Here is an 8459-nt window from a genome sequence, read left to right on the forward strand (position 1 = left end):
CCAGCGGGTGAGTAGAAATCTCTCTTCATTCTTGGGGGTAGGCCCCGCTCCAGAGGTAAGCCAACGAACATCTTAGGGGTTGGCTACGCCCCCGTCTTCATCTTAAGACGGGAAGTGGAGGACTTCTTGGCCCTCTGGATGCGAGCCACGGACAGGGCCTACTCCAAAGAAACTCAATAACCATATTTACCATAACCATATATTCTGTTTACCAGATGTTTAATAAATGCTCAATACTCTACACTTTGCCTCCCGAGCCTTTCTGGTAGAAATATAGCTACAGCGCAAGTTCTGCCGGGAAGACTCAATCTCGCATCATCCACTACCAATCAGCACCTAACCAATCACCTCTCAACAGGGAATATAAAAGATCGCCACTTACCCCTTTCTACGTCCGCAGTCGAAGCAACAGTGATTCACCCCCATCCTCCCCACCACCACCAGGAGGTCCCTGTCCCTACAACCCCAAGGGGGGTTGGCTACGCCCCCGTCTTCATCTTAAGACGGGAAGTGGAGGACTTCTTGGCCCTCTGGATGCGAGCCACGGACAGGGCCTACTCCAAAGAAACTCAATAACCATATTTACCATAACCATATATTCTGTTTACCAGATGTTTAATAAATGCTCAATACTCTACACTTTGCCTCCCGAGCCTTTCTGGTAGAACTATGAATTACTACAGTTACCAAGTCAATGACACTTTTGTCTATATATTCTGTACTTTTAAATAACAACAGAACGGACCCAGCACGACCAAGCCCCTGCAAATGATGCAGACTACCGCGGGACACCAGCCCTCCAGCTTCAAATTTCAGTATTTGACACAGAGATGTTACTTTAACATTTAGAACATATCAAATAAATTAAAATAAATTAAAATCTGAGTTAATTCAATGTTTTGCCCGCAATTATGTTGTTTTATGTTATATTCAGGTCTTTCGGAGGCCTTCTGATCACAACAGGTTTTTCTTTCCATAGCATCACAAAACATTTCCAAATAAATCACATGATAAGACCTGTCCAAAGCCCATCATGTTATACAGTGTCACATTGTTTAATGAAAGATCTGAGATTTGACAGAATATGCAGATACAATGAATACATCAATATAATGGAGATAGAAAAAGAAGATATTTTACTCAACCCTTGTTGAATTGAAGGTTTTTTATAAAGAAAATTGACAAGTTTTTTGGGAGACAGCAAGCGTTCAAAAGCAAATCAAGATATGTTAACAGTAAATGTTCATGTGTCCATTCATGAGGAATATGTACCGTTATGGATGTGACAATCCTGAAAATGGCACTTACCTGACTATAGTAAAAACACATGTGCTTTATACACTTGAAGAGAGACCTCACATGGGTATTTGAACCACCACATTTTAACATATGTGCTATTGTATTATTGTTGTAGTAAATTGATATACTGTAGTAAACACTGTAGTATATTTACTAAAGCGAGGTTAAATAACAAAGTAAATAATATATCCAACAGTGTGTAACAATAACAATTTTGTCAGGAACCTGCACTTGGTTTTTTTCAGTAATGATAACAGACATTTTATACCTGTGCAGTTTTGGCCTGTGTTACAAAACTGTAAACCTCTGTAAAGAACCCTTTTTAGGCCCTTTATTTTTAAGGCTGATGTTTTCTTGTTCCGATGCCTTGGCAAGAGGGTTGGCAGCGTATAACAACAGGATGTGTGGTTACCTGCAAACGTACCTGCGAACGTTTCTTTAAACAAATATCTGCTCTGCAAGCAGAACTACACACATTCAACAAGATGCTTATTCCAATGCGAAAATAAATTCAGATTTTTGTTTGTAGACATGCTATATACACCTGTACAGTAAGCAAACATCTCAGTCTGCTCTCCATTTATTATCAGTGCTCTCTAACAGTTAAGATCTTAAAGAGACCATCAGTGATTTTTTTGTGTTTTTACTGTTCTTCTTTTTTAACATTGCATTTAGAGGTCAGAATGACCCATATCAAATGTCCTTTCAATAAACTTTGTTTTTTTTTTAATGACAAGATTGAATTTAAATGGTACAGTAGTGTGTTATTTAAAAAGCTTCTGCTTTACAGACCACAGGATTGTTCTTTGCGGATGGAAACTTCCTGTTACTTGTTGCTGCAGTTGAAATGTAAGATTGATAACATCCGTGCATTACAACCTGAAGAAAGACTTCAAGTACCATCTCAAGTAAGTCTGTCATGTGTTAAAAATGAATCTGAATATGTAATTATGATGTCTGATGTTTTCTTAAATTCCAACTTAAACCATTCTAACATGATCATAGTGTTAAATTGTTATGTCCGTTTTAAAATTGATCAAGTACAACAAATCACGTTAAACACAGAAATAAGCTTTATTTATGGGGTACGGGTGAGCGGGGCAGTAATGCTTTTGGTATTTCCAAGTAACTTTATTTAACACAAACATGATCTTGATGTTGATAACACTTGTATTACATTTAGCAGATGCTTTTTCCAGCTGCTTACAAAAACGGTGCAAAGTATAAAATAGAGGGTAAAACAGAATGTGACGTTTAAATGCACACATATAGATTCACTATAGGCCCATTCAATATAGTTTTATAAAGGTGTCCTGCAGTGTTAAAAACATGTGTATCGTTAAATGCATTTTTTCATTTTACTCATATACTGTATGGATACAGTAGTAATTCATATTTTTTGTATTGAATGATATCTGACATTTTTGTGTATGCGATTTAGCAGTTCTTCATACAACCTCAGAAGATGTCTGCACTGGGAAATTTTTTACAGACTACCCAGACATTCCTGAGAAGTTCTCCAGTTTTCAGCTCTTTCCCAATGAGTGTTTTGTTACTTGGAATCGAGAAATTGGGGGAGCAGAATTTTTTTTTGCCAGTGCAATGGTTCAAATGCAATTTTAACAGCACTAATCTTCGCTGGACCTTTATTATTAACATGGGGATTAATGTGTGTCGTGTTAACCCCATTCAGATACATCTGCAATGAAATTTCTTGTTCTTGTTCTTGTTCTTGTTGTTGTTCTTGTTCTTGTTTCTTAAAATTTTGTAAAGCTCTTGCATATAGTCTGATTCCATCTATCATGTGGGTCATTTTCTTATTTCTTGATGGTGATTATCTGGCTTGTTCCTGTACAACATGGAAAGGAGATTTTGTTTTTGATCAAAAGCTAGACAGAAAGTGGTGTGAACCGGCCAATGCCACGCAGAAAAACGATTTACACCGGAAGTATCAGGAGTTCGTCGGCAAATCTCAGGTAAATACGTAATACTTTTAGAACTTCTCTTGTTGTCTTGAAATATGTTTATTTTTTAAATATGTATTTAAAAAAAAGTAAAAATTCTATTCAGTGACATTTTTCTTTTGTTCATTCAATCAGTTTCATAATCTATTGTTGTTTTATTGTTTCACAGAAGATTGGTTATATAATGCTCTGTACATTAGGTTCAGTGATCCTCATCATAGAATTTTTCTGTTACTGCTGCTCGACTGAGGGACAAGAAGATATTCCGCTCATTGAGGTACGAGGAAACATTCGGCTCATTGATCCACAGGGAAACAGTGTTACTGAGCTGACTGGGGCACACTCTAGGGCACAAGATCAACAAGTAGAGACTGGCAGACGGACCCAAATACACAGTAGCCAAAGGATGAAGGATAGAAGATGAGAATAAACAATTTTTAACCCAAATGCAAGAGGGATCTAGTCAGCTGTAAAAATGAGACGAAAGAGGTTTTCACACTGCACTTAACCCCGGGTTATCTTCATTCTAAACCCCACTATTTACTCCCGTGTACACAAATGTTTTACACCTGTAATTTTGAAGCAAGTTTAACCCGGCATTATACCTGGGGTTATGACACCATGCTCCAAAGCAGAGTTAGTACCACTATCACAAGATGTTCAGTCACAGAAACACTGTGCGCTATGTAAACAATCCTTTGAGTTTTTTATTTATTTGAGTAAGTTTCCAAATATTTTCAAGAATGTAGGTAGTCCCAGTTACAGTTACAGGAAGAATGTTTCCAATCTTCAGTTCTGGGACATCATGGACTACCATAGTAGGAAAAATTTAATTGTAGTCAAAGGTGACTCTTTGTTTTCCTAAAGTCTTCAAAATATCTCATTATGTGTTCAACAGAAAACAAATACAATATTCCTACTATGGTAGTGAACGATGTCCCAGATCTGAAGCTTGGTAACATTCTTCCAATTTTCCTTCTCTGTGTTCATTGGAAAAAAATATTTATACAGGTTTGGAACAATCTGAGGGCGAGTAAATGATAGCATTTTCATTTTTGAGTTAAGTATCCCTTTAAGGTCTTGTAAATTTAACAAATTGAAGAAATAGTTTGGAATGCTTCCTGTCTTTTGATGGTGTTTTTGTGGATATTTATCCTTGTAACTTTACACACTGGAACGGGATGATTGTTTATTATGCGCTTTTGGCAGCTTACAATTATATATGACTTGTTATTATTATTAATGCATTTTTAGGGAAAAAAACATGGTATATTCTATTCATTCTGTAAACAGTTGTAATGATTTTCTGTGAGCTCTCTGTATTGGCATGCTACTGTTGATACCTATTAAAGTATTTCAAAGGCTTTGACTGGAGTCCTGACTGGTGCAGCAAGTTGCCGATACATGAGGAACACTCGCTGTGCATCAATAGACTGTTTCAAAGCCAAAACATAAACACTTACTTCAGGTATATATCCACATTAAGGTAATTTTTGTTCAATAAATTGTTATTCAACAAAATCTAAATATAAATGAAATAAAATATAAACATTTATATTTATTTATATAATCAAAAGATGCCTTTGAAAATATTTAAAGAAAATATGGCATCATTTCTGTCCAATCCTGCTATCCTGGTACTTGTTGTGAAAAACTTCCATGTTGTTTGATTCCTCCTGTTATATCGGTCATCGTCTTTTTTCTTGATGCCGATTATCTGGCTTGTGGCGAAACACAATGGGAAGGAAATTATGTTTTTGATAAAGAGATAAACATAAAATGGTGTCAACCCACTGCACTGAACAATACTGGCAATAAAAGTGATCTACGACGTGTCTATCAGAAGATAATCTGGAAATCTCAGGTAAATATTATATAGATTATTATATAAAATCCTGTTTTTAAAAAGTATGTACAATATGTAACCAAAAAATGATATACCCACAGTGAAGTATGAAACATGGAAGATATTAATTCCAGAAAATGTTTATTTTGTTTATCTATTGTTGTTTTTTTGTTGTTATTCTACAGATCTGTTTGCAGCATTGGCATCTCTTTGATTTTGATGGTGAACCAGTGCAAAGCTAAGCCCAGCTACAATATACCAGAAGAACAACATCATTGATTCAGCATTTGTGCTCATTGTCCTGTAACTGTGAATGTTGTCATTTAGATGTATCATTTGAGATTATGACAGTACTTATTATTAAAGTGATTTAAAGAAATCACCGGGCGTCTGGTTATTGCAATGTAACAGGTTAGTGGAACTCTATAGTCTCTTAAAGGAATAGTTTACCCAAAAATGAAAATGTTGTCATCATTTGCTCACCCACTAGTTGTTACAAACCTCCATTCATTTATCTGGACACAAATGGGGATGTCTCATGAAAGTCTGTGACCGTTTTGGGTCCTATAGTAAAACAAGACTACTATGAGATTTTTTTAAACATTCAGCACTGTAATAATAGTATTTATTCATTCATGAAACTATGAATTACTGTAGTTGACAAGTCAATGACACTTTTGTCTATATATTCTGTACTTTTAAATAACAACAGAACGGACCCAGCACGACCAAGCCCCTGCAAATGATGCAGACTACCGCGGGACACCAGCCCTCCAGCTTCAAATTTCAGTATTTGACACTAAATGTATCTTTAACATTTAGAACATATCAAATAAATTTAAATAAATACAATTCTGAGTTAATTCAATGTTTTGCCCGCAATTATGTTGTTTTATGTTATATTCAGGTCTTTCGGAGGCCTTCTGACCACAACAGGTTTTTCTTTCCATAGCATCACTAAACATTTCCAAATAAATCACATGATAAGACCTGTCCAAAGCCCATCATGTTATACAGTGTCACATTGTTTAATGAAATATCTGAGATTTGACAGAATATGCAGATACAATGAATACATCAATTTAAGGGAGATAGCAAAAGAAGATATTTTACTCAACCCTTGTTGATAGAGTTTAAACCTCAGAAACTTCAGCATATGCACAAGTTTTTTATAAAGAAAATTGACACATTTTTTGGGAGACAGCAAACGTTCAAAAGCAAATCAAGATATGTTAACAGTAAATGTTCATGTGTCCATTCATGAGGAATATGTACCGTTATGGATGTGACAATCCTGAAAATGGCACTTACCTGACTATAGAAAAACACATGTGCTTTATACACTTGAAGAGAGACCTCACATGAGTATTTTTACATATGTGCTATTGTAGTAAATTGATATACTGTAGTAAACACTGTAGTATATTTACTAAAGCGAGGTTAAATAACAAAGTAAATAGTTTATCCAACAGTGTGTAACAATAACAATTTTGTCAGGAACCTGCACATTTATGTGATGACCTGCACTTGGTTTTTTTCAATAATTATAACAGACATTTTACACCTGTGCAGTTTTGGCCTGTGTTACAAAACTGTAAACCTCTGTAAAGTACCCTTTTTTGGCCCTTTATTTTTAAGGCCGTCACATAGACCAACGTATCAGTATCTGATGACGACAGATGTTTTCTTGTTCCGATGCCTTGGCAAGAGGTTTGGCAGCGTATAACAACAGGATGTGTGGTTACCTGCGAACGTACCTTATATCAATAACAAATATCTGCTCTGCAAGCAGTACTACACACATTCAACAAGAGGCTTATTCCAATGCGAAAACAAATTCTGACTTTTGTTTGTAGACATGCTATATACACCCGTACAGTAAGCAAACATCTCAGTCTGCTCTCCATTTATTATCAGTGCTCTCTAACAGTTAAGATATTAAAGAGACCATCAGTGATTTTATTTCTTACTTTTTTTAACATTGCATTTAGATAGACATTGCACATATCAAATGTCCTTTCAAAAACGTTGTTTTTTTAAATGACAAAATTGAATGCAAAAGGGAAAGTAAATAATCTGCTTTACAGACCACAGGATTGTTCTTTGCGGTGAGGAAACTTCCTGTTACTTGTTGCTGCAGTTAAAATGTAAGATTGATAACATCCGTGCATTATAACCTGAAGAAAGACGTCAAGTACCATCTCAAGTAAGTCTGTCATGTGTTAAAAATGAATCTGAATATGTAATTATGATGTCTGATGTTTTCTTAAATTCCAACTAATTGGTTAAATGTCATTTTTGTGTATGGGATTTAGCATCTTAAAGAATCTTCATCCAACCTCAGAAGATGTTTGAACTGGTAAATCTTTTAAAGACTGGCCTCACACTGTTGAGAAGTTCTCCAGGTTTCTCCTCTGGCCCAATGAGTGTTTTCTCATTTGCACTGGAGAAGTTGGCGGAACTGAATTTTTCTTGCCATTGCAGTGGTTCAAATAAATGTCTAATAGCACTGATCTTCATTGGACCTTTTATATTCATATGGGGATGCATGTGTGTCCTGTTAACCCCATTCAAATACATCTGCAATCAAAATGTCTCTTTTAGCTCCGAATCTGGTTCGTGCAAAAATATAAAAAAGCATGATTATAAACATTTTTGGAAAACTGTCATATATAGTCTGATTCCATCTATTATGTGGGTCATTTTCTTATTTCTTGATGGTGATTATCTGGCTTGTTCCTATACAACATGGGAAGGAGATTTTGTTTTTGATGAAAAGCTAAACAGAAAGTGGTGTGTACCATCTGAACTGGCCAATGCCATGCATGACCACAGCTTACACCATAAGTATCAGGAGTTCGTCGACATATCTCAGGTAAATACGAAATACTCTTAGAACGTCTCTTGTTGTTTTAAAATATCGATATTTTTTAAATATAATGTAAAGATTTTGTTCAGTGACATTTTTCTTTTGTTCATTCAGTCATTTTCATAATCTATTGTTGTTCTCTTTTTTCACAGAGGATTGGTTATGGATTGCTCGGTCTATTTGGTTCACTGGTCCTCGTCATAATATCTCTCTGGTACTGCTGCTCAGAAAATCCTCCTACGACTGAGGAGACTGTGGAACTAAAAGACATTCAGGTACACCCTGATCCAAAGGGAACGAGTGTTGTTGAGCAGACTGGGGCACAGTCTAGGGCACATGAGCGACAAGTAGAGACTGGCAGGCGGACTGAGGTGGACCCAAATAAACAGAAGCCACAGGGTGAAGAAAGGGATGACATAGAAGATGAGAGAAAAAACTTTTTACCCCCAATGCAAGAGAGATCTAAGCTGTAAAAATGAGA

The 8459-nt window shown here is 35.9% G+C and overlaps 1 long non-coding RNA gene across 1 annotated transcript; it reads left to right on the forward strand.

Annotated features, from left to right (window-relative positions):
* Positions 1 to 2107: 2107 nt before the first annotated feature.
* LOC306903099 lies at positions 2108 to 5975 on the forward strand. Its single transcript, XR_013787512.1, has 5 exons — positions 2108 to 2207; positions 2741 to 3275; positions 3433 to 4731; positions 5009 to 5127; positions 5295 to 5975. It is a non-coding gene; the product is annotated as an uncharacterized lncRNA (long non-coding RNA).
* The last annotated feature ends 2484 nt before the right edge of the window (positions 5976 to 8459 follow it).

Source organism: Barbatula barbatula (genome assembly GCF_947034865.1).
Source record: "Barbatula barbatula genome assembly, chromosome: 13".
Classification (NCBI taxonomy): domain Eukaryota; kingdom Metazoa; phylum Chordata; class Actinopteri; order Cypriniformes; family Nemacheilidae; genus Barbatula; species Barbatula barbatula.